The 27,839-nt window shown below is 43.8% G+C and overlaps 1 protein-coding gene across 7 annotated transcripts in view; it reads left to right on the top strand.

Annotated features, from left to right (window-relative positions):
- Positions 1 to 27,839, top strand: part of B3GALT1 (beta-1,3-galactosyltransferase 1) — a 390,202-nt gene that overhangs the window by 171,063 nt on the left and 191,300 nt on the right. The window lies entirely within an intron of this gene.

The raw sequence follows: 27,839 nt of genomic DNA, 5'->3' as shown, positions 1-27,839 counted from the left end.
CAAGTCATGCTCCCTTCCCGCACTCATGTGACTGAATGAAATTAGTCCATGCTCTTTCCTCCAGGCTGAATAGTTGCCGACACTGCTGAAAAGGCCATTCTCCCTTTCCCCCTGTAGGGCCAGGTTGGGACTAGGCCATGCCCCTTTTCCCCCATGGGGCCATGCTGGAGCTGGGTTAAACTCCCCTCCCCCCATGGGGCTGAGCCACACTCCTTTACCCTGCTGGGCCTAGTTGCCTCCCCCTTGCAGGACTGGGTTGGATCTGAGCTACACCCCCTCCTCCTGTGGGGCCAGGTTGGGGATGGGCCATGCCTCTTTCCCTTGCAGGGCCAGGCCATGGCCTCCCCTTTTCCCTGCAGTGCTGGGCCACACCTCTGCCCTGTGGAGCCACATTGGAGTCAGACTGTGCCCTGGCCCCCTCCCTGTGGCAGGATGGGGCTGTGCTGCAACAGCCCCATGCTGGATCTGGACCACCAGCTGGATTTGGCCTACATACAACCTGAGCACTGCTCCCCTGGCTCACTGGACAAAAAAATTGAGCACCACTGAAGTAAACAGATCTTTTGTACATCTGTCACCAGTCCATCCACAGGTAACTGAGAAATTCTAAGGCATCAGTGATGTACTAGCTCTTCTAAGATACCACATATATGGGATGGGAAAGGAATGAATGGTGTGTAATGATCTTCCTTTATGCTTTTGAAGGAGAACCTACTTCAGGTTAGATTATCCTTTAGAAAGGACAAAGTTTAATTTTTTTGTCATGCATACTCAATGAAAAAACTGGGGCTGGGACGATTCAAAGAGAAACTTTATGCATCCAACCATTTTGCCCTTAATCTCACTGCCCACCTTCTCCAGAAAAAAAAAAGCTATAACTCACCCTTAAAGTGTTTCATGCTCTCTTTCATGATCCAGTATCCTGTTTAACACTTGCATTTCATATAACTAAAGAAAAATAGAATTGTCCTTATATAATTCCTGGTTTATCTACTAAAAATGGGCAAATCCTTGATAAATTAGTCAAATTACAGTATTATATTTAATGTTGAGTTTATCATCAGTACCAAAAGTACTTCTACTATTTGTTTTGCTTATTTTTTTACCTGTATGGAGGAAACTCTAATATCCCTCAACCATGTGGTTAGGTAAAATTAGAGTTCAGAGTTTTTTCAGATTCAAGGAAATTTGACATTTGAATAAAATGGATAAGCATTCTATAACAGGAAGTTTAGTGCTCCTGTTACTTTAAGAGAAGAGAAGCTGCAGACAGAGCTCAGGTAGCACTTAAGGAAAGACACCTGATAAGAAGGGGGGTGGGCTTAGAGAATACATAGGCCCAGCCTGAACTAGGGCAGGCAGTCTGGTCCTGGAAGCCATGGAAGGAAATGCTTCTGAGCAGGAGGGCTGCAGAGAAGCTTCTGATTTACACCAGGGATACACTCGAGTCCAGGAGCAAGGCAGACAAGTAGAATACTGCCTTGCCTGCAGTTTGCAATTGGGACTAATGGGGGGAAAAGGGAGGTCCCAGCAGGCCCAGAAACAGGGCAGAGAGAATAACAGGCTTGGGAGTAAGGCCAGAGCCTGGGAGCAGGGCAGAGGAAGGTTTAGAAATGGGGCTAGAGAGTGCCCAGAGGGGTTCAGAGATGGGGCTAGAGAAATCCCAGTGCCCAGAGATGGGCAAATCTGGGCTACAGAGAGCATGTCACCCAGAGAGGGGCAAAGATAGGGCTAGATAGAACCCAGTGCCCAGGGAAGGGCAGAGAGAGTACACTGGGGCTAGAGAGCACATTGACTTGAATGAGCCTGGGAGCAGGGCAGGGGGCAGGATTAAGGCATTAATTGATAACATCTGCAAGGCTTGGGCATGGCTAGAGAAGGAGATGAGGAGGCCAGGAAATTAGCCCATCAGTTGAAGAGCATTTAAATTCTAGCTCATTCAGGGAACATGGGGGCAGCTTCACATTTTTAAAAATTTATTTATAACAAGGCATGTCAGGAGAGCAGATGGGGAGGTGGCCTTGAGAACAGGGTGAAACAGTGGCTAAGTGGCCGCCAGGGGATGTCAAAGCCACCCCTGGGCAAGGCTTTTGTTACAATTCCAATAATCTAAGCGGAATTCTACATAATACCATTTAGTCAAGATTGCCAAATTACATGTGATTATTATTGTTGTTATGTTATAATAACATATTGATACTGACCTCATGGTTATGCAAATATTGTACTCATGTAAACAGATTGCACTGTGTGCCTCTTAGTAAAATCACCACACATTAAGCCCTTCCTACCTCTTTCTTACTTTGTGCATTGTTGATTACAACAAAATGCTTATGCTGTATTTAGATACAAAACAGTCAAACAGCACTGACAAGGATGCTGCTAATGGGAGAAGCAGCATACTGTATATAACCAGAACTGTTACGAGATGCAATATTCATCAATTACAAACTTGAGGATGTCATATTGTAAAATACCACATGATAGAAGATGCAGCATGGTGTCACAGCTGATTCCATTTACCATATGGCATGTTATTATTTTGTATTTCCTTGGAGAGCTTACTAAAGACAAAAGAAGAAAATAACACTTTCCAGGTATATAAGATAGTAATCAGAAGTTGCGTAATTCTTGATTATAGCAATAAAGTCTATAACTGAGGTAGAGAAAGAACTGAAAATTGGAGGCTGAACGCATGCTGTACCGTTCTTCAGCTATTGAACAGAGAATGCATTCTTGTCAGGAATGGAAAAAAACTACCAATTATCATTTGTAAAAGTCCAAGAGACAGCTGAAAAGAAACCAAAACCAGGAAATGCTATGTATGCTGCCATACACAATGACATACACTTTTTACATCCAACTTTCAGTGATCATCTGCAGAAAATGATAAACTAATAACCTTAGAAGATAACACTTCATATACATTTATAGCCAGAACAAAATCATCTAAAGACTGGTCACAGCAACATGGAGAAATCATTACTTTAAAAAGATTAAAGTAAAAGGATTCTAAAATCATCATGGTAGTTGAAATTAAAGAAATTGAGTAGTTTTTTCAAGGAGGGGGAGAACCTACACAAAGTCCACAAACATCTTTCTTTTACTAAATGTCAAATTAATCCACTAGAAAATATTTAAATGTAGTTCAAGTTAATGAGAGGATTAAAAAAGAATCCTATTACACATTAAAAACATACCACTTCCAGGCCTTGTCAGACTCTCATTTGCTCCATTTCTAGGAAGAAGTGTACAGTTGGGCCTCCTCTCCTGTCATGTACCATTAAAGCCACACATCTCCTTTACCTGCCCATAAATAACTTCTGGCCTGTGCCTTCTCCACTCACAAGTTTATTGTCCATTCCTTCAGAGTGGAACTGTTTGGGAAATAACATTCCTATTCCATGGGAAATTCCAAATTTTCAAAACTTCCTTTTACAAATCAAATTTGAAAATTTCTCATGAAACAAGTCCAAGTAGTTTGGTTCATCTCAACTTTTATTGTTTTAACTTGCTATTACAAGGCCCCATCTACATATTACACTTCAGACACAATTAACCAGTTAATCATGTCTTAAGTTGTCACCCAGCTACATGTTCAATCAATAGGTGGTGTGATAAAAGGAAGAATAAGCCACGAAGTTATTCCACAAAATGTGTGATAACTTTGTGGCCCCTTCCTATCTTGCTGTTAACTGAACATGGGGCCAGAGGCCTTTGTGGCTGGGAACCTCATCAGCCGATATGTCTCCCAGCCAGGGACCCACGTACTGAGACCTCACAGCACATACATGCTCCCAGTCATTGGAGCACATGCTCTCCCAGCTGGGAGCCCTACCAGTTAACAGTGGCTTCCAGCCCTGGGAGCTTGCTACTTACCAGTGTAGGGGGAGCCAAGGATCATGATCCTAGGCTCCCTCTGTATCAGCAATAAGGTGTGCTGAGATCTGATTAATGATCCCAAAATCATGAATCCTGCCATCTACATGTAGCATGGCAGGAAGCACAATTGTGTAGATCACAATCAGATGCCTCAGTGCCTTAACTTGCACGTCTGGAACAGCCCTAAGAATCACTTCGATATTTTCCAGTTGGAAGTTTTAGTGATATCAATAGATTCCCCTGAAATCTTTCAATATTATCCAAGTAGACTTTCTGCTTGGAATATTCTGTGACCAGCACAACTCTGAAGTGGATCCTTGCTGGTTTTCTACATGCCACATCTGGACAACTAACACAGTGGCAGATTTTCACCAGCATTTCAGACTAATTCAGACATCGGGGAATGCTTAAATACTCACAACAGCTAGTCAGATCCACCCCATCCAGTAAGACATACCTGGCCACAGCAAGTCATACATGTATATTCTGCATGGTTTGATTATTCTAATTAATTAAATCTGGAAATTAAATTCCATGTCTGGAAAATTCAGGAACAAAATACATCCAACCTTTTTATCTGGTCAATATCTTGCTGTAAATCAACAGTACACTACTAGCCTGTTCTACAGCTTGGCACCCCACTGAATTAAAACTTCACTCAAAGGAACTCTTACTCCTCTTCCCATTTATGGTAGTGAGAGTTGATATTTGAGTAGATAAGTAGGGTGTAAGTATCCCACTGATAGTAGGTAGCTCTTTGCTGCGCTGCTTTGTCTGCTCAACTCCCTGGCACCAGGGTCGTGCAAGAATTGGACAGTGGGTTTTGCTTTGCTGCTCCCATCCCGGACTGGTCCAGGAGGGGAGGGAAGCATCAGCCAACATTCCCTGCCCCCTCCCCTAACTGGGCATTCCCTGGTTTCGGGAAGTGGCTGGAGGGGATTTGCTGGCTCCCTTTCAAGCTTCCACTTGATTGAAACTGGTTTAAGATAAACCTGGTTGAATGTAGTATCAAACATAACTGATTTGGGTCAAACCGGTTTATGAAAATTCTGTCCCAGACTCCTTCCTGGATCAAGTGAAATCAGAGTCCTGCAGCATCCCAGTATGCTTTGCAGCTCTGGGCTGGACTCTGCTGTCTGCTTCAGAGAGCAGGGGTGGAGGTAGAGGTGGAGGTGGGGGTGGGCCCACCCCCCTGCTTCCTAGCTGGAGCAGTCAGGGCTTGCTTACTGGCCTCACTGGCTGGCTCACTGCCCTGCCCCCCCTCCCCACCAGGCAAACCCCTGCTGGGGTCTGGGACCAGAAAGGGAGGTTAAATTTCCCTGCCCCTAAGTACAGAGCTGCTCTGCCCTGCTAAACTTGCTTCTGGTTCTAACTGTGGACTACAAATCCCAGGGGCAACTGGAAGCAGGGAAAGGAAGTGATGAGAAACTCTGCAGAGTTCTGCTAATATGATTGTGGACTGCAAATCCCAGAGTCCTTAGGGGCAGTAGGAAGAAACAGCAAACACATAGCCCATACTGGCTACATGCTAGAGAGCCATGCTTTAGCATCCCCTGGCTTCTGGCTTGAGCCACTGTAGTCATGTGGCTGCATTTCCTGAATCAAAGGTGAATATGTGTTAATTTGCTTATTGGCTCAATCTTTGCAACATAGACTAACCTAGAAAGGCTGAATCAATTCAGCCTTGGGCTTTTTGACTGTCTGTGCTTAGCCTTACTGAGTAATGACAGGACTCAATAACAGCCACTTACTGAGTGAACCTTTTCATGATAGCGGCACATCCACCTGTTCCCATTACCAAAGCAATGTGAACTGTACCAGGATGTGTGTCAATATGTCCAGGCCATCATTCTCAGTGTCAAACATGCTTATTCTGTATTTAAAGTCATAATCTCCTCTTTTGGTCACCAATATTGGCTGCTACAGAAATGACAAATGTCACTAAGAGACAATTATTCAGTGGGAGATAAGTAGGAGGTGCAATTTGGTCTTTTTATATGCATCTTTAAAAAAAGAGAAAGAAAGAAAGCTATAATAAAGAACTTAAAAGTCCATAATAGAGGTTAAATCATACAGTCTTTTCAAATGTAACATTCATATTAACATCAGTGAGAATTGTAAGAATGATTTATAGGGTTTTAACAGAACACCTTTTGTAATACATCTATTGTTTTATAAACTACCTGTGAAATGTTATCTTTTTAAGAAAACTATATAACATTATAACAATAGAAATTGTATACATTTTTATTATTACTTTATTTTATTTTATTTTATTTTGCTAATTTAACTCCATGTTGTTAAAAGACTATTTCCATGCACTGGTGTTTGACAGAATAGAATTTATTTAACTTTCATAAATTAAGAATTTACATTTTTGTGTTTTAAATATTTTAAATACCTATTGTTCTGATCAAGTCAGTTACCTTGACAACAAGCATAAGATGAAGGTGCTAGAAGTACTATTGTGTCAGAAACCTATAGTGTGGGTGTTCAAATTTCATAGAAGAAAAAAATGAAGGATTAAAAAAAAACACACCAAAAATCTTTTAAAAACCCTTTCATTGTGTCTCAGAGTTATTAAATTAAGAGTGCAAGAATACTGGATGTAGGCTCAGGTAGTACCCTAATCATTTTCTTATAATCTGCTGGTTACTTGTTAGGACCTGTGACATTGTTTTCTTTCTGGATTGTTAAATGTAACAGAGAAGAAAAATAAACATACAAAGTTTTGAGGGTCAGCATAGGAAAGAACTTCCTTAAAGTTTTTCTTTTTAAACAAACAACATTACCCTTATTGTCCATTTACTTTCTTACAAAGTATTGTCATTAGTAAGTTACTAATCATTGCCACTCCATTTCCATTAGATTTAGTAAGGTTTTCTACATAGTTCCACATGCCATTCTCCTAAGAGAGGCTGAAGAAATGTGGGCTAGGTAGACTTACCATTAGGGAAAATAACTCCAGACAAAGACTACTAATTAATGGATCCAGTTGGATACCACAGGAGAAGGGGTGAGGAGGAGTATATTTGGAAACAACAATTATTAATATTTTTATTAATTATGTGAATGAAGGAATATCGTATACTGATCAGAATTGCAGATGGCAAAACTGGCAGGGTTTGCAAACACTTTGGAGGACAGGATGAAAATGAAAAAGATCTGGATAAAATGGAAAACTGGCCTGTATGAAATTCAAAGACAAATATAACATATTATACATAGACAAGAAAAAACAAAGGATAACAGATGGTCTTACTACAAAGGATAATATGTTATTGTGCATGAAAAATTCAACATTTACACTCTAAAAACAATAAGACAACCAAACAATCAGCCTAGAAATCAGGGAATCTCCTCAACTGGAGGTTTTTAAGAAAAGCTGGACAGGTGTCTTTATTGGATCATTTAAGAGTAGTAAATCCTCTAGATGTGGCAGTAGTGTAAGTGGAGCAGGGCAAGGCGGACACTAGGGCTCTGTGAAATTTTGGCAGCTGCTTTGTTTTGGAGGTGTTTTGACCCATTTCAGTCCAATTTCAGCCACAACCTGCCAGCACTTTAAAAAAATAAAAAAGCCCCACGCTCACCAGCTGCAGCAGCAGCAATCAGCAGAGCCCCCCTGTGCAGCATGGGGCAGTGGGGGGCAATGGAGATCACCCCCCAACTTGGTACCTGCATGGCAGCTGCTCCATGGCTGCCGGGGTTGAGTGATGCCAGGCTCTGGGTGACAGGTGGAGACTTCCCAGATCCTAGACAGTGTGGCACCCTGCTGAGCTGCGCTGCACCTCTGCGGTGCAACAGCTGCCATGCAGGTGCCGAGCAGGGGAAGAAGATCCCACGGCCCCCCACTTCCCCATGCTGCACGGGGCGGGGGAGGGGCTGCCACAAGCTGTGAGAGGCCCTGATTGCCATTGCTGCAGCTGATGAGTGTGGGGCTTTTTTTTAAGTGCCAGGAGGGGATGGGGCCAGGCAGGGGATAGGGCTGGACAGGGCAGCCATGGGGGCTTCTCCCATGGCTTCTCCAGCTGTGCTGGTCTCTTCCCGGGCAGGGGGAGCCACAGGAGAAGCCCCCATGGCTGCCTTTCCCAGACCCAGACCCTGCCTGGCACTTATGTAAAAAAAAAAAAAAAAAGCCCTGAATTCACTGGCTGCAGCAGTGATTATTGGAGCCTCTGAGGGTTCATGGCAGATCCCCCTGCCCCCCCAAGCAGTGCAGGGAAGCGTGGATCACCCTTCCTCCCCCTTTGGCACCCACGCGGCAACTGTCACATCACACTGGTGTAGCATGGCTCGGCAGGCTGCTGCACGCTGTCTGGGAGCTGGGGCACCTCCAATAGTCAGCCAGAGTTCAGTACCACTCAGCCTCAGCAGCCCCAGCTCTCAAACAACACACGGCACCCTGCCAAGCTGCACTGCACCCACACCATGGGGTAGCTGCTGCATGGGTGCCAGGTGGGGGGGGCAATCTCTCCTGCCCCCCACTGCCCCGTGCTGCATGGGCGGGAGCTCTGCCATGAGCCCTCAGTGACCCCAGTTGCCGCTGCTGCAGGTAGTAAGTGCAGGGTTGTGGGGGGGGTTGTATTTTTTTTTAAAGTTCCCAGAGGATGGGGCCAGGCGGGAGATGGGGCCGGGCAGGGCAGACATGGGGGCTTCTTCTGCAACTCCCACCACCAGGGCAGAGGCAGGCACAGCCAGAGGAGCCGCAGGAGAACCTGCAGCCACCTGAAACACCAAAACGAATCACTTTCCTCCTAAATGGCCGAATCCAAAACTGAAATGAAGCATAGCCATTTTGCACCTGCCCTGGGCACCAGCTGTGAGGGTACACCAGGATCCCTCCTCCCCCCAGGCAGGAGTCTTTGTCATAGCAGGATAAGCTTTTTTAAATGTTTTATTTAAAATAACTAAAAGAGACCAAAGGTGGCCTTGCTTCATAGACAGAATTCAAATATATTTACAGGGAGAAACAGAATAAAGTACTTTTTAGTTAATAGCTATGACACTTAAGCAAGCAACAGGGCTAAGGGTGAGGTTGTCTTGATAATGGAATTTTAAACAGCTTGGGATCCAAAGACTTGACCTATTTACATTTTATGCAAACTATTTTAAAACTGTAATAGTCATTATTACATGTGCTGAGTACCCAGGTTGGATGAAAATTCAATATTTAAAATAGAGAACATTTGAAACCTATTATATAAATCAGAATACGACATTACTAGAGCATTCACCTCTTTAACTTCATCCTTCAGCAGATATCTGCATTTTTTTAATATACCTTTATCAAATTTGAAAATTGTGCAAGTACCATATGTTTCAGAAGTGCCTCAGACCCAACTAAATAGAGTTACTGTATCTATTATAGGGCTTTCTCAGACATGTATAACTCCTTCAACTGTCAATTCTCATATGCATCTTCCAGAAATAATGCTTCTTTTAGATATTCACAGTGTAGAGTGAACAGATGCTATTACTGCTCTGTTGATTCACATTACAGCCTCATAGCTTTGATGAAATATAAGGTGTAGATAAAACTACCAATGAACAGTAAAGGATATTAAACAAAGTATTTAGAATGTCTGACTTTCTTAAATGAGATCACTGGTGGTTGTTAGCTGGTGATTTTAAAACAGGAGCACTTATTAATATAATTAGGAATTGATCTATGCTTCTGGCAAATGGCTGGCTAAGTTGATATTCTGAACTGCCTGTGGAACAGCAATTAGGGTTGGTGCAGGTCAAAACACAGTAAACGGCACCTTCAAGGTTTTCTCCTTGCCAGCCTATGGCTGGTCTTCTCACACAAAAATAATGCTTATGACATTACTTTTGATATCAGAAGAGTAAATAAGAAAAGTAAATAAATAAAATAATTCTGGGACTCAATATTAAAATAAAAAAAAAATCAAATAACAATAGGAGCCACCTTCACAAATATGCATGCCTGCATGTGATGACTACATTATGTATTTGGTGAATCAAATCAATAGTAAGGTATTGAACTAGTTTACCTTCTTTTATAGCCAAAGATGCCTGGAAACAAGTGATAGAACTTAAAAACAAAAGAGAAACATTGCATATACTAAAACAACGTAATGTACAACATGGCCTCAGCTCAGAGGATAACTTCCACGTATGCTTATAGTTTGTGTGGCAAAAATACAATGTGCAACTAAATTCATAGATAAGCTCTAAATGTTTTTGTTTAAAAATATGTATCTGCTATAAGGCTATACAGACTGCTTTAGACCTACATCTGCAACATGGTATAAATCTACATCAAAAAGGAAAAAAAGTCAGTTTTTAAAATAAAAAAGAATACAACAGAATCAAACACTGTTTTAAGAGAGAAAATAACACTTTTGTAATTGATTATCTCACCAAAGGACCATCTTATTTCTACTAAAAGAATTAAAACATAAGAGATATAAATTCCTTTTTTATTGTTTAGAAATTTATTGAATTTTGTTTGACACCACAGATGACAGTAAATGTGATTAATTGCTGCTCATAATTGGAGTTTCATTCCAGTGGTTATTGCTTGTCAGTATCAATTAATAGCTCCACAAAAACCTCATTCATTTCACAATATTAAAGAATGATGGCTTGTGGGAATTATGCTAAACTAGCACTTTCAATTAGATTTTGAATTTTATAGTATACTGAATAACAGTTTATGACTCTATAATAGTAAGTAGCAATGGGTTATTGTTGTGTGGTAATCACTCTAATTACATATATGTTTATCTAGAGAATTGCAATTATTGTAGTCGTCATATTTAAAAATAGACAATTGTATGTGATTGTTCCCTTAAAGCTACGGGGTGTTTTTTTCATTTATTATGGGTGAAATTTTGACTGTCACAATAAGGCTTTTCTCCCTATAGTGGACAAGTACTGCTTGCCCCACAGTAGAATTTACCAATTAAAATCTAAAATCTTGCATATGCTAATATAATTTTAATAGTAGAATGAGTTTGTACTTCAAAGATTTAAGACTGTAGGGCTAAAGTTTTCAAATTTTATGTTCATAATTTTAGAAACCCTGTTCTGAAAAGTTTGGCCTAGAATTCATTTTTTATTCATTGCTTTAACTGCATCTTATGTGTTTACCATAGGAGGACTCTAGGAAAATATATTTCTGTGTAACTTTTGCTGCTTTTATTACAATATTTAGGAAGTAAAATTAGTATGTACTAAACAATAGCAGTATGTCTCTGTACCCAGTATGCAGGCACACATTTATTGGCAAAGCTTGTGAGGCTAGGCACTCGGTTTGACAGCATTTCTGTATATGAATGTAACATGGTAATTTGTGAACACCCCATGTATTCAATTCCATAATTGTCTTGCCAAATGGAAAGACAGAGGGTTTTCTGTGCAACAATGGGCAGAAACTTATTGATTTTAAAGGGGAAAAAACTTAAAAAACTAAATTATTATTGAAATGTGAATAAGCAGAGCCCCAGATGTCTATTTAGCAGAACAAAAGCTTCAAATCCCTTTGCTACTGTGTATGCTTGATAACTGGTTGATAATATCCATTGATACCTTCTAGCATCCCCTCCTCTGTTCCCTCAATAGAGTATATCATCTTGTTATCTTGAATGGATAGCTGAACAAGAAAAGAAAAATACTAGTGGTGGAAAAAGGAAATAAAAGTCACACAGAGCCCTTAACATGAAAGGGGAGAATAGGGAATAAGGCATGGGATGAATGCAGAAGTAGAGGCCCTGGCATAAGCCCAGGGAGCAGTTGCCAATAATCTGTGAAACAGGAGGACAGAAAAGGGTGGCAGAGGACAGAGTTTGTGGGGGAGATTTGCTGGATCCAAATAGTTTGCAATGCCTACAATGTAGTTAGCCTAAAGCAACAAAGTATGCATATTTCCATAGTAATGGAATTCGTACAGGTTCCTTCTGGTAAGGTACCATGAAGTTCTGAACTTCTTACTCAGCTGCATGCTTTTAGATTTTAGTTTGTAAATAGACTGGCTGTATAGAAATCAACAGATATTTGACTGAATATTTCCAAAAAGCCAGGATTTGGCCCTTTGGCCAAAAATATAGATAAGAAGAATAACATGGAAAAGTCATTTTTAAGAACTAACATGTTAACAATACACATAATGATCTAACTTTTTTCATAGGACTCCCACAGATACAGATGTTATACTTTTACTGGTATAAGTGTTCGGAAAACGGTTTATACACATAACAGCGCAGAAGTTCAGCTTGCATAGACTGGTTTAAAAATGGCAGAACCTGGTCTAAAAATTGCCTCTCCACCCACAGGGCAAGTGTGTGTTTAGTTTACTACTAATCAAAACTATGTTGCTTACAGAAAACTGCTTCATTAGATTGATTCCACCTTCAGCTTTTTGAATATCTGTACCTAGCCCCATTGTCCTTGGTGATGAGTGATGCATTGACATCAAGTCTAAATTCTGATAAGCAGATTACAAAATGCTTTAGAATATTCTTAGTAACTGTCATTGCTGAACTTGTTTATTCAAATGCACTATAATAAATTGCTGATAATTTCTTTATTCTGATCCCAGCTATGCATTTCTCCAATTTAAATCCCAGATCAAGAAAATTAAAACAATAGGATCCAATTCCAATCTCACTTCTATTCTTTGAGACAATGACTTTAAATTCATGTGAAAAGAGCGTAATAAGTAAGATCAGAATCAGCCTCCTGGGGTAGTAAATTATTTAAGCCCATTAGACAAAATAAAAAAGGTAACAATGAAAGCGATTGGAGGCTTCTAAGAAAATTTTAGGTCAAAACTGTGGTGCATATCTTCTTTAATGTACTCATTCTTCATCCAGTCATACTCTTTTTAAGTCAGTGCCAAATTCCTATCAAAGTCAATGTGAACAGGAGCAAGACCTTTTTTATTACTGCTTGATTAGTTTGCTCAAGTCACAAAAGTGGAAAATTAATGTCTGTGATCAGAAAGCCTCAGAAGGTTTGCTGGTTCATTTGTATGGGAAAAAACATTTTACAGAGGTTTGGGTAGTTATTCATTTATCTAAACTTTTAACTTTCTTTGTTGAAGGTTTCTATTCCAATCTGTTTATAAATGTTAGGGGTTTTTTGTAGTTTCATTGCATTTTTGTTATTGGTTGAGGTCCATATTAAAGATGCTGCCTATCATGACAAGTACTGTACAAACACTTTCAGTCCTTGCTAAAAGCAAGTGTAGAAGGCCATATATATCCACAGGAGAAAAAGCTAACTAAAGTCTTTCAAGTCACAAAAGATATTTGGGTGGAAGGCTTAGGTTTTCTCTTATTTTCCCTTTGTTGGTTTTCCTATTACTTCTTTTTCATTAAGAATATTTATTGGGGAATAAAGCATGAGAAAGAATAACTTCATCAGCCACAGTCTAATAAATCCATAAATAAAAAAAATACAAAATATTGCTAGTCGTGATTAAAGAGAACAAAAAATCCTGCATGTATGTATACCAACAGTTTTGTACAAGAGTGAAACGAAGAGTTCAAAAATCCAATCCAGTTCTCTTATATTCAGACCCAAATCTAATAAACCTTTAATCTTTACAACCTAGGACACAAATTCAGGCATTGCAGCTATTGTAGATTCAATTCTAATTTCTTATTCATACAAATCAGTCACTCTCCCAGATAACTCTAACGGGCTGATAATGCCAGCATAAAAGACTGCCATGATATATTTCTCAATCTCCAACAATGAATTTGATCAAGATCCTATAAATTTAGTATTGCAGAATTTCTACTCAACATTCTTTAGAAATAATGAAATATAATTCTATTTTAGATGCTTTCAATGTCTAAAGATCATATTCTGTTTATTCTCCAAAAATAAACCACCCCAAAACCCCATATTCGTTTACACTATTGCATTACAGAATGCCCTCCATATTTAAAAAAAAATCATATTGCACCTTCTCTGAAATCTGCAAATATTTCAGCCTCTCCATTCAAAAGCAAGAAGCAGACTGTGGAGTAGTACTATGTGATTTCAGTTCAGTTGAATAATAAGACTGAAAAATTAAGTGTCTTGAAAAAATGAGCCAAAAATTGGCCTCTTGTGCAGGATCACATATTAGATCCCATCACATCTTATTGCCATTTCAGGGGGAGCCCAATCTGAAGCTCCCTCTGCATCAGCAAGAAGCAAGCTTCAGCAGCTGGGAGCCCCTCAGCTGGGTGCCCCATGCACCCCCATGGTTAGGAGATGCAGCTGCCACAATCACCCAACCTTGAGGCTGCATGAAACCCCAGAGCTGCAGGCTTTGCCCCAAGCACCAAACTTCATTGCTATAGCACTGTGTCCCTGCTGCTCCAGGGAGAAATATACAGTACTTAGTCTGTATCAGGTACACTATGTCTTTTGTATAGCAAGAACAGGTTTTCTTTGCTCTCCCCAATCTCTCCTTTGGCAGACATTTTTTCCATCAAGCAACTGGTAATGCTGCTTGATATATATCATCACATCATGTGACCTGCTTCACATTCAGAGGGCAGGCAATTCAGAAAAAAAGTGACCTGGGAACCAGTTTCAGCCATATTGAAACTGGTTTATGTGCACTGAAATTCTATTCAGTTACTGATCACTTAACAGTTTTTGTGCAACTTCTGTCCCTAACCTGGAGGACTGGTGAGCAGGGCCCTGACAAGGAGCTACAACTGTGAGTTGCTACTACACACTGGTGAGCCAGAACAGGCTTTTATCCCTGCCCTAGGTGGTGATGTGAGAGAGATTGGGGTGGGGGATGGGCAGGAATATGAAGCTAGGATGCAGAGAGTTATTGCAAAGGGGGAAGGCAAATAGGGGTGGGAAAAGAGTGGTGAAATGAAGAAAGTCATCCACTGAAGGATAAAATAAAAAAAAGTTAAAAGTAATAAGAAATAAAGGGAAACTAAATTAAAGAAGGTTTCATGTTTTAATGAATTGGGATTTAGGATGGGGGTATGGGACATGTTGGTCATGCTTCTCAGGGTGGCTGGAAGGTGGAAGTATTTGGGGAAGGCACTTTTGGGGTAACTACTGTCTCTGTCCTGGAAAGGAAGCCCATGTTCATGGAAACCCTATCTGTCCCCCACCTTGTTCCCCCCAAAACCCCTGTAAACCCCACTCCTGGACTTGTTCGTGCCTTGTGGCCTAGCTAGCTGTTATGTGCTTTGCAAGCACAGGGTTTCACCTCTATGTATGGGAAGGTCACACCCCAGGAGGTGGAGGGGGGAGTGGCCTTGGTGCCCGAACTGCCCTCAGGGCAGTAGAGTTCAGGGGTTAGAAAGTTTGTCCACACATAACAGGAGGGTGGGGGAGGGGACACCGCATCCTGAGATCCTGTAGGACTGCAACTTGGGCAGTTCATCTGTGAGGAGTGGCCATATATTAATTGAATACAAGCTGTGCAACATGGATCAAAGACAAACCTGCCCTGGAGTGGTGTAACTTTAAGCTACTTGAAGAGTGCATAAAACCAGTTTCAGGTGTTAATGTATAGACAATCCAGGAGCCACCTAAAATTAAGATGTGTAACAGGGCCTTAAGTAAAGCATGTCACATTTAGTGTCTGTTCTGACAGGACTCCTTCTCACAGGAAGAGGTACTAATGGCTCCTTAAGGAAACAGCCTTGAAGGCTGGCTGAGGAAAGGGAAGAGAGTAGTCTATTAGGGCCCTGGCATACATTATATTTAAGATGTGATTAAAGTGTTAATCATGCCATACATCATAACAAGACTACTCATTTAAGCCAATTTATGGTGTGATACAGTAGCAAATGAGCAGCAAAGATATTCCACACATAATAGTTAACATCCTTGTGGCTTGTTGCTATCATGCCTTAAATTGAACCCGTGGCATGTTGGTGCTGCCCTGTGATATATCCCAATATCCAGTGAGCACACATATTTGATATGGAGCAACCATCCCCTGCCCAATCAGTGGGTTTGGGCTGTGGGTATCCATGGAGGAAGATAAGAGGAGACGCCATCTGAGCAAGACCGGTGACAAAGGCAAGGAGTGCTAAGGTAAGGAACGGGGGCCCAGACAGTCTCCCTAATCGGGGGGGGGTGGCACACACAGTCTTGCAAGGCCTTAAATGCCTATATACCAATGCTCGCACTATGGGGAATAAACAGGAGGAACTCACCCTCAGAATAGCTAGTTCAAACCCAGACATCATAGGGCTAACAGAAACGTGGTGGGATTCATCCCACGACTGGGCAGTTGGCATTGGGGCTATAGGCTTTACAGGCAGGATAGAGAAGGAAGGAAAGGTGGGGGTGTGGCGCTTTATGTCAAGGAGTACCACACATCCTCTGCCAGCAGAATGGGGTCAGAGGAAGGGCAGGCTGAAGTGCTCTGGGTCAAGATTCAAGGGGGCCATGGGAAGAGCTATTTGACGGTGGGGGTCTACTACAGACCCCCAACCAAGGGAAGGAGGTGGACTGGGAATTTTCAAGCCAGCTTGCAGAGGCACTTAAGGCAAGGGATGTAGTTGTCATGGGTGATTTTAATTACCTGGACATCTGCTGGGAGGATGCTCAAAAGTCCCCCTGGCTCACCAAGGGCATCCGGGAATGCCTGATTGCCAAAAAAGCGGTGTACACCTGGTGGAAGGGGGGTGTTATCTCCAAAGAGGAGTATACCTCCTCTGCTCGGGCCTGTAGGGGGACTGTCAGGAAAACTAAGGCGGACATAGAGCTAGGACTAGCATCCAAGATCAAGAATAATAAAAAGTCCTTTTTCAAATATATAGGGAGGATGAAGAAGGCACCGGGTAATGTAATGCCCCTGCAAAATACATTGGGCAATCTGGTGGTTGTGCCAGAGGAGAAAGCAGAACTCTTTAACCAATTCTTCACCTCCGTTTTCTTGTGCAGGGACCGGGACTTCCCCGCTGTGATGCAAGATGGACTCGAGGGGAATGCCTCCAGACCTCAGGTTGGGGACAACCAGGTTAGAGAGCTTCTGGAGGGGCTGGACATGTTCAAGTCAGAGGGTCCAGATGCTCTCTCCCCCAGGGAGCTAGCTGGGGTTATTGCAGGGCCCTTGGCACGGCTTTACGAGCAGTCGTGGTGCTCAGGCCAGGTGCCAGATGATTGGAAGATAGCTAACGTGGCCCCATCTTCAAAAAAGGGAAGAGAGAGGACCCGGGCAACTATAGGCCCATCAGTCTTACCTCAATCCTAGGGAAACTCTTTGAGAAGATCCTCAAGGAGCACATCTGTGATGGGCCAGCTTCAGGGATGATGCTCAAGGGCAACCAGCACGGTTTCATTAGGGGCAGGTCATGTCAAACCAACCTGATTGCCTTTTATGATCAGGTCACAAAGGCAATGGATGCAGGTGTCGCCATGGACGTAGTCTTTCTAGACTTCAGCAAGGCCTTTGACACCGTCTCCCACTCCATCCTCATTAAAAAACTAGGTGACTGTGGCATTGATGCCTACACAGTCATATGAATTGCAGATTGGCTGAAGGGTCATACTCAGAGGGTGGTGGTGGATGGGTCATATTCGACCTGGGGGGAAGTGGGCAGCGGAGTCCCCCAGGGCTCGGTTCTTGGGCCTGAGCTGTTCAATTTATTCATCAGTGATTTGGATGATGATTTGGAAGCAACCTGTTTAAATTCACTGATGATACCAAAATTTGCGTGAGGTGAGCACGCTAGTAGGGAGGGAAAGATTGCAGCAAGATCTGGATCGGTTACAGGGGTGGGCTAACATAAACAGGATGCGTTTCAATACTGACAAGTGCAGGGTGCTGGACTTGGGCAGTAGAAACCAGCAGCACACTTATAAGATGGGAAACTCCCTTCTTGAGAGCACGGAGGCAGAAAGGGATCTTGGAGTCATTATTGACTCCAAGATGAACATGGGCTGACAATGCGAGGTCACAGTTGGCAGGGCTAACCGGACCTTGTCAGGCATCCACAGGTGCATCTCAAGTAGAGCCAAGGAGGTGATCCTCCCCCTCTATGCGATGCTGGTCAGTCCACAGCTGGAGTACTGCATCCAGTTCTGTGTGCCCCACTTCAGGAGGGATGTGGACAACATTGAGATGGTCCAGAGGAGGGCCACCCGCATGATCCGGGGACAACAGGGCAGATGAAAGACTGTGGGACCTGAACCTGTTCAGCCTTCACAAGAGAAGGCTGAGGGGGGACCTGGTGACTGTCAATAAACTCACTGGGGGGACCAGAAGGGTTTGGGAGAGACACTGTTTCCCCTAGCACCCCCTGGCATAACAAGGAATAATGGCCACAAGTTACTGGAGAGTAGGTTTAGATTAGACATCTGCAAGAACTACTTCACAGTTAAGGCGGCTAGGAGCTGGAACCAACTTCCAAGGGAGGTGGTGCTGGCTCCTACCCTGGGGGTCTTTAAGAAGAGGCTTGATGCCTACCTCACTGGGATCATTTGAGCCCAGTTTTTTTCTTCTGCGCTGGCGGGGGGTCAGACTTGAAGATCTATAAGGTCCCTTCCAACCCCACTTCTATGATTATGGAGTAGGTGGTGTGATGCTCATAATTAGCAATTTGCTATACTCTAATACAGAAAAACTTCCTCTCTCATCTCTTGTTGAAGTATCCTGGGGCAGCAGAGTTCAACATGAGTCACAGAGTTCCCTTTCAGGGATGGGGTAGAGGGAGAGCAGTCTATCTTGGGATACTGGAAAATCTAACCATTTATTTTCACCCTGTGTGACATGCCACATTGTTGAATTAAATCTTGCTAGAAACCAGCTCCAAAAATGGTCTACATTTTTCAAGTAACATTTTTCTGGCTGTTAGCCATTTATATTGTGAGATAATTGCTTTGCAGATGTAGCATGGGTAAATTTATTGTGCCAGTTAGCCATCAGTCAGGGGCTAGTGACCTGCAAAAAAAAAATGGACTTTAAAGTTTTTTTGGAATCTGCTTTCTCTTCCTCTTCCGTCTCCTCAGCTAGGGACAGAAGTTACACATAAACTGGTTAAAGTGATCAAAAAGTGGTTTAAACCTGTAACAGAACAGAAGTTAGGTGCACATAAACCAGTTTAAAAATGGCTGAAACTGGTTTAAGATGAACCTGGTTGAATATAGTATCAGACTTAACTGATTTGGGTCAAACCATTTTATGAAACTTCTGTCCATGACTCCTTCCCGGTTCAAGTTAAATCACAGTCCTCCCACATCTCAGCATGCTTTCCAGCGCCAGGCTGACAAGGACAGGGCGAGCCTGGCTGAGAGTGCAGCAGGAGGGGATGGACTGCCCCCCAGGCAAACCCCAGCTGGGGCCAGGGGCCAGAGAAGAGAATTAAACACCCCTTCCCCTGCTCAAAATTACTTCTGGCTGTGATTTTGGACTACAAATCCCAGAGGTACCAAGAAGCAGGAAGAGGAAATGATAAGCAACCCTGTGGAATCCTGCCACTGTAATTCTGGACTGCAAATTCCAGAGACCTCAGGAGCAGCAGGAAGAAGAAGTGAACACACAGCCAGAAAGCCATGCTTTAGAGCAGGGGTCAGCAACCTCTGGCACATTCGCTGAGCATGGCATGCGAGGCCATTTTGCTTGGCACACCACAGCCAGTCCCTGCTCCAGGTAGCTGCTGCCAGTGATGGATCCCGGGCTGCTCCCAGCAGGGCTTGCAGTGTCCCAGCTAACTGCTGGGAGCAGCCCGGGCTCTCAGCTGGCAGCAGCTCCCCAGAGCTGGGGCTGCCTGCAGCTAGGAGGCTCCAAACATCTGGCTGAGAATTTCAACCATCTCCAGTCTATCTTTTCCCCAAGCAATTTGAGTCTCCACCTGTAGATTCCTTGTTTTATCTCCTCACAAGAAACCAAATATTCCTTTTCAGTTTCCTGATATATCTGTAGTCCTCCTTCCCCAAACATTCTGATCTTCAGATCTAATATTGTGATTTCCCCCACAGATTTCATAGATTTCATAGACATCAGGGCTGGAAGGGACCACGGGAGATCATCGAGTCCAGCCCCCTGCCCAAAGGTCATAGGATCCCAGCAAGATAAGCATCCAATTTACTCTTGAAGGTGTTCAATGTAGGTGCTTGAACCACCTCCGCTGGCAGACTGTTCCAGACCTTGGGGGCTCGGACAGTAAAGAAATTCTTCCTTATGTCCAGCCTGAAACGGTCTTGCAGGAGTTTGTGACCGTTCAACCTCGTCATCCCTTGGGGCTCTCTGGTGAACAAATGTTCCCCCAGATCCTGGTGGTCACCCTTGATAAACTTATAGGTGGCCATCAGATCACCCCTGAGCCTGCGCTTTTCCAGGCTAAAGAGTCCCATGGCTCTCAGCCTGTCATCGTAAGATCTGTTTTCCTGACCTCTGATCATGTGCGTGGCTCTCCTCTGGACTCTCTCAAGCTTCTCCACATCCTTTTTGAATTGTGGAGCCCAAAACTGGACGCAGTACTCTGGCTGTGGCCTTACCAAGGCTGAGTACAAGGGGAGAATGACGTCCCAGGATTTGCTCGAGAAGCATCTATGGATGCAAGCCAGTGTTTTGGTCGCTTTATTAGCCGCAGCATCGCATTGCAGGCTCATGTTCATCTTGTGGTCAATGATGACCCCCAAGTCTCTTTCTTCTGTACTGCTAGCCAAGGTAGCACTGCCGAGCCTATAAGGATGCTGCAGGTTTTTCCTCCCAAGGTGGAGAACCATGCATTTTTCAGTGTTAAACACCATCAGGTTCTCATCCGCCCATTTGCTGAGCTTGTCCAGGTCAGCCTGGATCACCCGCCTATCTTCTGGTGTGGATGCTTTGCCCCAAATTTTGGTGTCATCGGCGAACTTGGCCAGTCCACTCCTGACTCCAATGTCCACATCATTAATGAAGATGTTGAACAGTATGGGTCCCAGGACAGAGCCTTGAGGGACCCCACTGGTCACAGGGCACCACGATGAGTGACTACCATCAATTACAACCCTCTGGGTCCGACCACGGAGCCAATTTCCCAGCCAGCGAATCATGGTGGAGCCAAGGCCACAACTGGGCAGTTTGGCCAAGAGGTGATCATGGGATACCAGATCAAAAGCTTTTTTGAAGTCAAGATATATGACATCAATCTCTTCTCCCTCGTCCAGGTGATAGGTCACCTGGTCATAGAAGGAAATGAAATTGGTCAAACAAGACCTACCTGCAACAAACCCGTGCTGACTATCCCTTAGGATGTTAGCCTGGGCCAGTCCCTCAAGGATGGCCTCCTTAATAAACTTTTCTAAGATCTTCCCCAGGATAGAAGTCAGGCTAATGGGCCTGTAGTTAGCTGGATCCACTCTCTTCCCTTTCTTGAAGATCGGCACCACATTGGCCTTCTTCCAGTCTTCCGGCACTACACCAGAGCGCCAGGAGTTTTCAAAGATCCGTGCCAGGGGCTGGGCTATGACGCTCGCCAGCTCCTTGAGTACCCTGGAGTGAAGATTGTCAGGGCCGGCTGACTTGAAGGTATCCAGCTTCTCAAGATGTTCCTTCACGAGGTCAGCATTTATGGAGGGTAGGGGATCCCCATCACCCGGATCTCCCTGTCCCACAGCAGGCATGGGCGTCCCATGGGACTGATGAAAGACTGATGCAAAGTACCTATTTAATAGGTTGGCTTTTTCCTGGGCGTCAGTTGTCAGTTGCCCCGGTCCAACGTTGCCCTTGCTTTTCCTCCGGCTCCCCACATATCTGAAAAAGGACTTTTTGTTGTCCTTGATGCCTGAAGCTAGTTGGAGTTCAGTTGCAGCCTTGGCTTTCCTGGTTTGCTTCCTGCAGGACCAGACCAGTGCAGAATAATTCTCCTTGGAGGTGAATCCCGTCCTCCATCCTTTGTAGGTTTTCCTTTTTAGCCGCAGGAGGTCCGCTAGGTCCCTGGAGAGCCAGGGGGGCTGCTGTGCCTTCTTGCTGCCTTTCCTCCGTGTTGGAATAGATTTAGCTTGTGCATTGAGGATCGCTTCCTTGAGAAGCAACCACACAGGCCTCGTTTGCAAAAAGTTCTATCTTTTTCCTGCCTGTATTTTCAAATTCCTTGATCTTTCAGAAATGTACTTCATATTCCACTGCTTCCCATTGTTAGCAAACTTAAAACAAGGTGAGAGGTCACCTGAACATAAAACACTGTGATCTCTATAACCAGCTTGGAAAGTCAGTACTCCTGCTTAAGACTCATGAGATTAAATTGCTTAATTTAAGCATCCACCCTGCGCCACTGCGTGATGCAGGATACTGGGCAAGATGAACCTATGGTCTGACCCAGTAAATGCCAGCTCTCATGTTCTTATGAATCATTAAACTATGAAGCCATAAAAATGGTCAGTTCCTACACAGAAAGTGGGCATTTTGTAAGGTAAACAAAGTGCCAGTTATATTACTGACTGTTCAGAGACCATCATGTGATCAATGTACAGTAATTATTAGAGCTGAACTAAGTTCCAGAGTTCTGTCATTTAGTTATGGTAAGTGACTGATCTGATGAAGATTTTTAGCCAGAGCATACTTCAAACTTCATCCAATTGTAGCTTTGTTTTTGCTAAAATTCCTTCTGCAGTAGTCTCTAGCTGAATGAACGTCATTTTTAAAATGAAAACCTAGGTTTTTGTTTGGAATCTATGACACAGTAAGCTAAAGAATATTAAATGCTCTGGAAGATATTTGCACATTGGTGTGACGCAAGAGACATCTCTGTAAAAAAAAAAAAAAAAAAAGCACTGTTCTTATATCCTGGCACATGAAGACAAGATTTATCTTTAAAAAATGAAAAATTCATCTGGAGAATTAGAACCTATTTGTGCTTGGTTAGAATCAGTATTTAAGTAAAATTTTACTCTCAATATCCTGTATAGTAGTTTATTTCAATAGTGTTGCATATGTACAGCTCCTGCTCATAACTAGGACATTTAGGGTTTTGTAGTGCTATCTGTCAGCAAGACAGAATCTCTCTCAACACTATTATGAAACTTTGCTAGGCAGAAATCTTTTTCAGGTTATTAGTCATCGTTTACAGAAATTCTGTCATTACCCTCTGTTAATCCTACAAATTCTAATGAATAAAAAGTTACTTTTCCTCATTACCCTTGGCTGGTGGAGGTTCACAGTCTTGGCCACCTTTCACCCCAATGGATTAAACACAAAAAAAAATCAAATACTTTTATGTTCTTTTGCAGAGAAACAAATCTCCATAGTACTTCAGATGTTTTCGGTACTAATCATTAGCAAAATTCAAAGTTTTTAACATAAACTGTTTTAACAGTACAACTAGGAGGTCTATATTCTCTTTGTGTTGAAATTCCAAGAAGGAAGGAATGATTTTATTTCAAGAAAACTGCAGGGGATGGCAGTGGGCCTGTTGAAGGAGAAAGGTTGGGCAAGATAGGGGATCAGGTTTTTATCGACAACCTGCATGGACATAAAGCCTAGCCTCTGGATGATGTTCTAATGGCCAGACCTTTAGAAATGTTCCTGTCCTGCAGGCCTTTGGATATGATATTCATATTTGCCATAGCCTAAGAAGCATCATAAATGCATGCATAGGCTTCCAGCGACTGAGCCCAGATCTCTGATTCCTTTGGAGAGTTGTCCCTGCATTTTGTTTTCCAATATTAGCAATTGTAACTGCTGGGGATAAGAACACTGAGCAGAAATGCCTGCTGGGGACAAGATATTGAGGAGAAGAAAAAAATTCACAAATCAAGGGCTATAGGCTGTACGGCAGGGACAGGACAGGGAGCAAAGGTGGGGGTGTGGTGCTCTACATTAAGGAGAAATACACATCCTCATCAAGTAGCACAGTCAGACGAGGGGCACACTGAAGTGCTCTGGGTTAGAATACAAGGAAGTCAAGGGGAAAGGGACTTAACAGTGGGGGTCTACTACTGACCACCCAACCAGGGGGAAGAGCTCAACCAGGAATTTTTAAGTCAGCTCATGGAGGTAGTTAGATCAAAGGACGTGGTCATCATGGGGGACCTGAACTTTCCAGACATCTGCTGGGAAGAGCAGTCAGCCAGGTCTGACCGCTCACATAGGTTCCTAGCCAAAATGCAGGACCTCCATCTAACCCAGGAGATGCACAGCCCCACCAGGGGAGACACCTTGTTGGATCTGGTGCTGGCCATGGGTGACAACCTGGTGAGGGGGCCGTGGGTACTCGACCACCTGGGTGACAGTGATCATCGCCTGCTGGAATTCACCATCAAGTGGAATTCACCATCAAGTGCAGCAAGGCAGCAGCCCTAGATTTCAGGAGGGTGGATTTCAATGAGGTAAGGAGAATAGTTGGGGAGGCACTGAGGTCCCGGAGGGGAGGGAAGGGGAGGGGAGTCAGGTATCCAAGAAGAGTGGTTGCTCCTTAAGGAGACAATCCTCCAAGCCCAAAGGGAGGTAATCCAAACACAGATCAAAGGGAGCAGGAGGGCGCAAAAGCCCCTATGGCTCACCAAAAGCATCTAGGAATGTCTCCTAACTAAAAGGGAGGTGTACCCAATGGGCGGGAGGGGCCATCACCAGGTAGGACTGTACTGTAGTTGCTTGGGGATGCAGGGGGGCAGTCAGGAAGGCCAAGGTAGAGATGGAACTGGGACTAGCTTCCCGGATCAAGGACAACAAGAAGTCCTTTTTTAAATACATAGAAGGAAAAAGAAGGTACCGGGTAATGTGGGGCCCTGCAAGATACTCTAGTAAATTTAGTCGTCACACCAGATGACAAAGCTAACCTATTTAACGACCTCTTTGCCTCCATTTTCCTGAGCAGGGACTGAATCAGCCCTCCCACTGGGCCCCCCTCAGGCCCCAGGGGAGGTGCACCTAGGCCAAGGGTCAGTGAGGATCTAGTCAGCGAACTTCTGGAGGGACTGAATGTATTTAAATCAGCTGGTCTGGATGATCTCCACCCCAGAGTGCTGAGGGAATTAGCTGAGGTCATTGCAGGATCCCTGGACTGGCTTTACAAGTCCTCGTGGTTCTCTGGTGTGGTGTCAGGGGACTGGAAGAGGGCCAATGTGGTTCCCATCTTCAAAAAAGGGAGGAAGGAGGACCCAGAAGACTATAGGACAGTTAGTCTTACCTCGATCCTGGGTAAGCTTTTTGAGAGAATTATCCTGGCACATGTCCACGAGGGGCCAGCGGGAAAGATTATACTTAGGGGCAACTAACACGGGTTCATTAGAGGCAGGTCCTGTCAGACCAACCTGATGGCCTTCTACGATCAGGTCACCAAATCATTAGATGCAGGGGTAGCAGTGGACATAGTCTTTCTGGACTTTCGGAAGGCCTTCGACACTGTCTCTCACCCCGTTCTCATTAAGAACCTGGGGGACTGTGGTGTCGACACCGACACAGTCAAATAGGTCGCCAACTGGCTGGAGGGCCGCACCCAGAGAGTGGTGTTGGATGGGTCATTTTTGTCTTGGAGGGATGTGGGCAGTGGGGTTCTGCAGGGCTCCGTCCTTGGGCCCGCACTGTTCAACATCTTCATCAGTGACTTGGGTGAGGGGGTAAAAAGCACGCTGTTCAAATTTTCTGATGACACTAAGATGTGGGGGGATGTGGGCACGCTAGAAGGAAGGAATAGGCTACAATCAGACCTAGACAGGTTACAGGGGTGGGCGGATGAGAACAGGGTGGGATTCAACACTACCAAGTGCAAGGTGATGCTCCTGGAGAGGAAGAACCAGCACCATACCTACAGGCTGGGGAACTCCCTTCTTGTCAGTACAGAGGCAGAAAAGGATCTTGGAGTCATCATTGATGCCAAGATGAACATGGGCCGGCAGTGTGGGGATGCAGTCAGGAAGGCCAACCGCACCTTGTCATGCATCCACAGATGCATCTCAAGCAGGTTCAAGGAGGTGATACTCCCCCTCTATGCAGCACTGGTCAGGCCACAGTTGGAGTACTGCATCCAGTTCTGGGCGCCGCACTTCAAGAAGGATGTGGACAACATGGAGAGGGTCCAGAGGAGGGCCACTCGCATGATCAGGGGGCAGCAGGGCAGGCCCTACGAGGAGAGGCTACAGGACCTGAACCTGTTCAGCCTCCACAAGAGAAGGCTGAGGGGGGATCTAGTGGCCTGTTACAAACTAGTTAGAGGGCATTGAGGGCCAGCAGGCATTGGGGGAGCTTGTGACCATTATTTCTAGTCACTCCTGGTAGTGCTCAGGGGAACAAGGAGCCAGAGACATTCTTGGTTTCTCTCTCTCCACAGACTGGACGGGGTCAAGTCAGGGACAGAGCAAGTATAAGTTCTACATACATGTACTAAGGGCAGTTGTTAAGATCCACCCTGGATATGATTCCAGAGAATTATAATAATAAATAACAGTTAGGTCAACAGAGTGTCCCGAGTGTTGCTGAACTCGCAACATATTAGTAGATACTGCTTATTCTGAGTGCTGCTAAAGAGAGCATTTTTCAGACAAGGATATGACAAACTAATGACCAAAACCAATGTCTGGATACCTGAAATGGCAAGGATGATAAACATATATATTTTACTAGTTGGTAGATCCAAATATTTGGCTGTCCTGTTATTGGGCCAGTTTTTAATTCTAAAGACAACATTTCTAATAATGTAGAAAAAAGCTTGGTAAGAAAAGTTAGCTATCATAGGAAGCATAAGGAAAGAAAGGACATCAGCATTTGCTATGATTTAATATAAAATGGAATTGTGCAATTGTATTAAAATGCTCTCTTTTAGTGCCACATTGAAAACAATTTGTTAATTAATGTAATTTATACTGGGGCTTGTATGTCACAGTTATGGGTATCCAGTGCATGGATTTTGAACATTCCTCTTCCTCCTTACCTTCTATAACTTATGTTTAATAAGCAGGGAAAGCCTCCTTGGAGCTTTACTAGCAGGAGATAATTGTTCCATACTCTCTGCAGTATTGTCTTCAGCACTATAACATACATCAGTTGGTAATGGTTAATTACTTTGTGCACTTGTAGTTCAGTCTCTTGAGGAGTGAAATTAAATTTCCTCCTTTTAGCTTGGGAGAACACTGACAGTTTTTTGGAACATTTTAAGCTGTCCTGAGCAATGGTAGCAACAGCTTTTTTAGAACAGGGGACACGGAGTAACAGAGCTGAGGTCTATTGGGCTGCACTCAATTTGGTGTTTCCCAATTGCAACAGTAGCCAAAAGTATCTTTTTAAACCTCAAACTGACTAAATACGTAATTGTTTCCCTCCAATGTTGGACCTCACTTTTTTGTTCTTTTAGTCCTCCAAGAAGGGGAGGTCTAAAGGACTACTGGATCTAGATACAAGTAGCAAGGATTTTTTTATGATATCTTTTATTGAACCAACTGTGTAGCTGGGAGACCTGTGGGACAAGCTTTTGGGCATCAAGTGCCCTTCCTCAGGTACCTATTGGAGCTAGGTCCAAAAGGAACAATAGAAATTCAAGAACCAACTCAACCTCTGATACACTGTGGCCATGTCTACATGAGATGCTGACTGCCAGTAGGGGCATGCGAAGTGGGCCATATTTGATTCAGATTTGGATTCTATTCAGGGGACAGCAATTTGATTAATTGATTCGGATCACCTTCCCGATTTGATTCGACCAAATCTGAATCTGAAGATTCAATTCCAATTTGGAGAATCAGCAATTCAGCCATAGACACAGCTTTAAATGTTTTTTTCTATGTACCTTGAGGCATGGGTCATGAACACTGAGATGGTGGGGCATATGGAACATCCCATAGGAATGCATGGGGGAGCACATGTTTGGCAGTGGACCCAGAAGTGGACTGGAATTACTTCTTGTCTACTTCTAGGTCTGCTGCCAAGTGTGTGGGGGACGCCCCCCCCGCATCCCCCTGATCAGTCAAAGGGGGACCCCAGGTGGTCCCCCAAACACAGGAGGCACCAGTTGCTGAGGCTGGGGAGTATCCCCCATGCGCTTCGTGAACCTGGAAGTGAACTGGAAGTGCTTCTGGTCCACTTCCAGGTCCGCCAC

Source organism: Crocodylus siamensis, chromosome 4 (assembly GCF_052110815.1).
Source record: "Crocodylus siamensis isolate JL-2025a chromosome 4, ASM5211081v1, whole genome shotgun sequence".
NCBI classification, from domain to species: Eukaryota; Metazoa; Chordata; order Crocodylia; family Crocodylidae; genus Crocodylus; species Crocodylus siamensis.
This window is presented reverse-complemented; position numbering and strand designations above follow the sequence as displayed.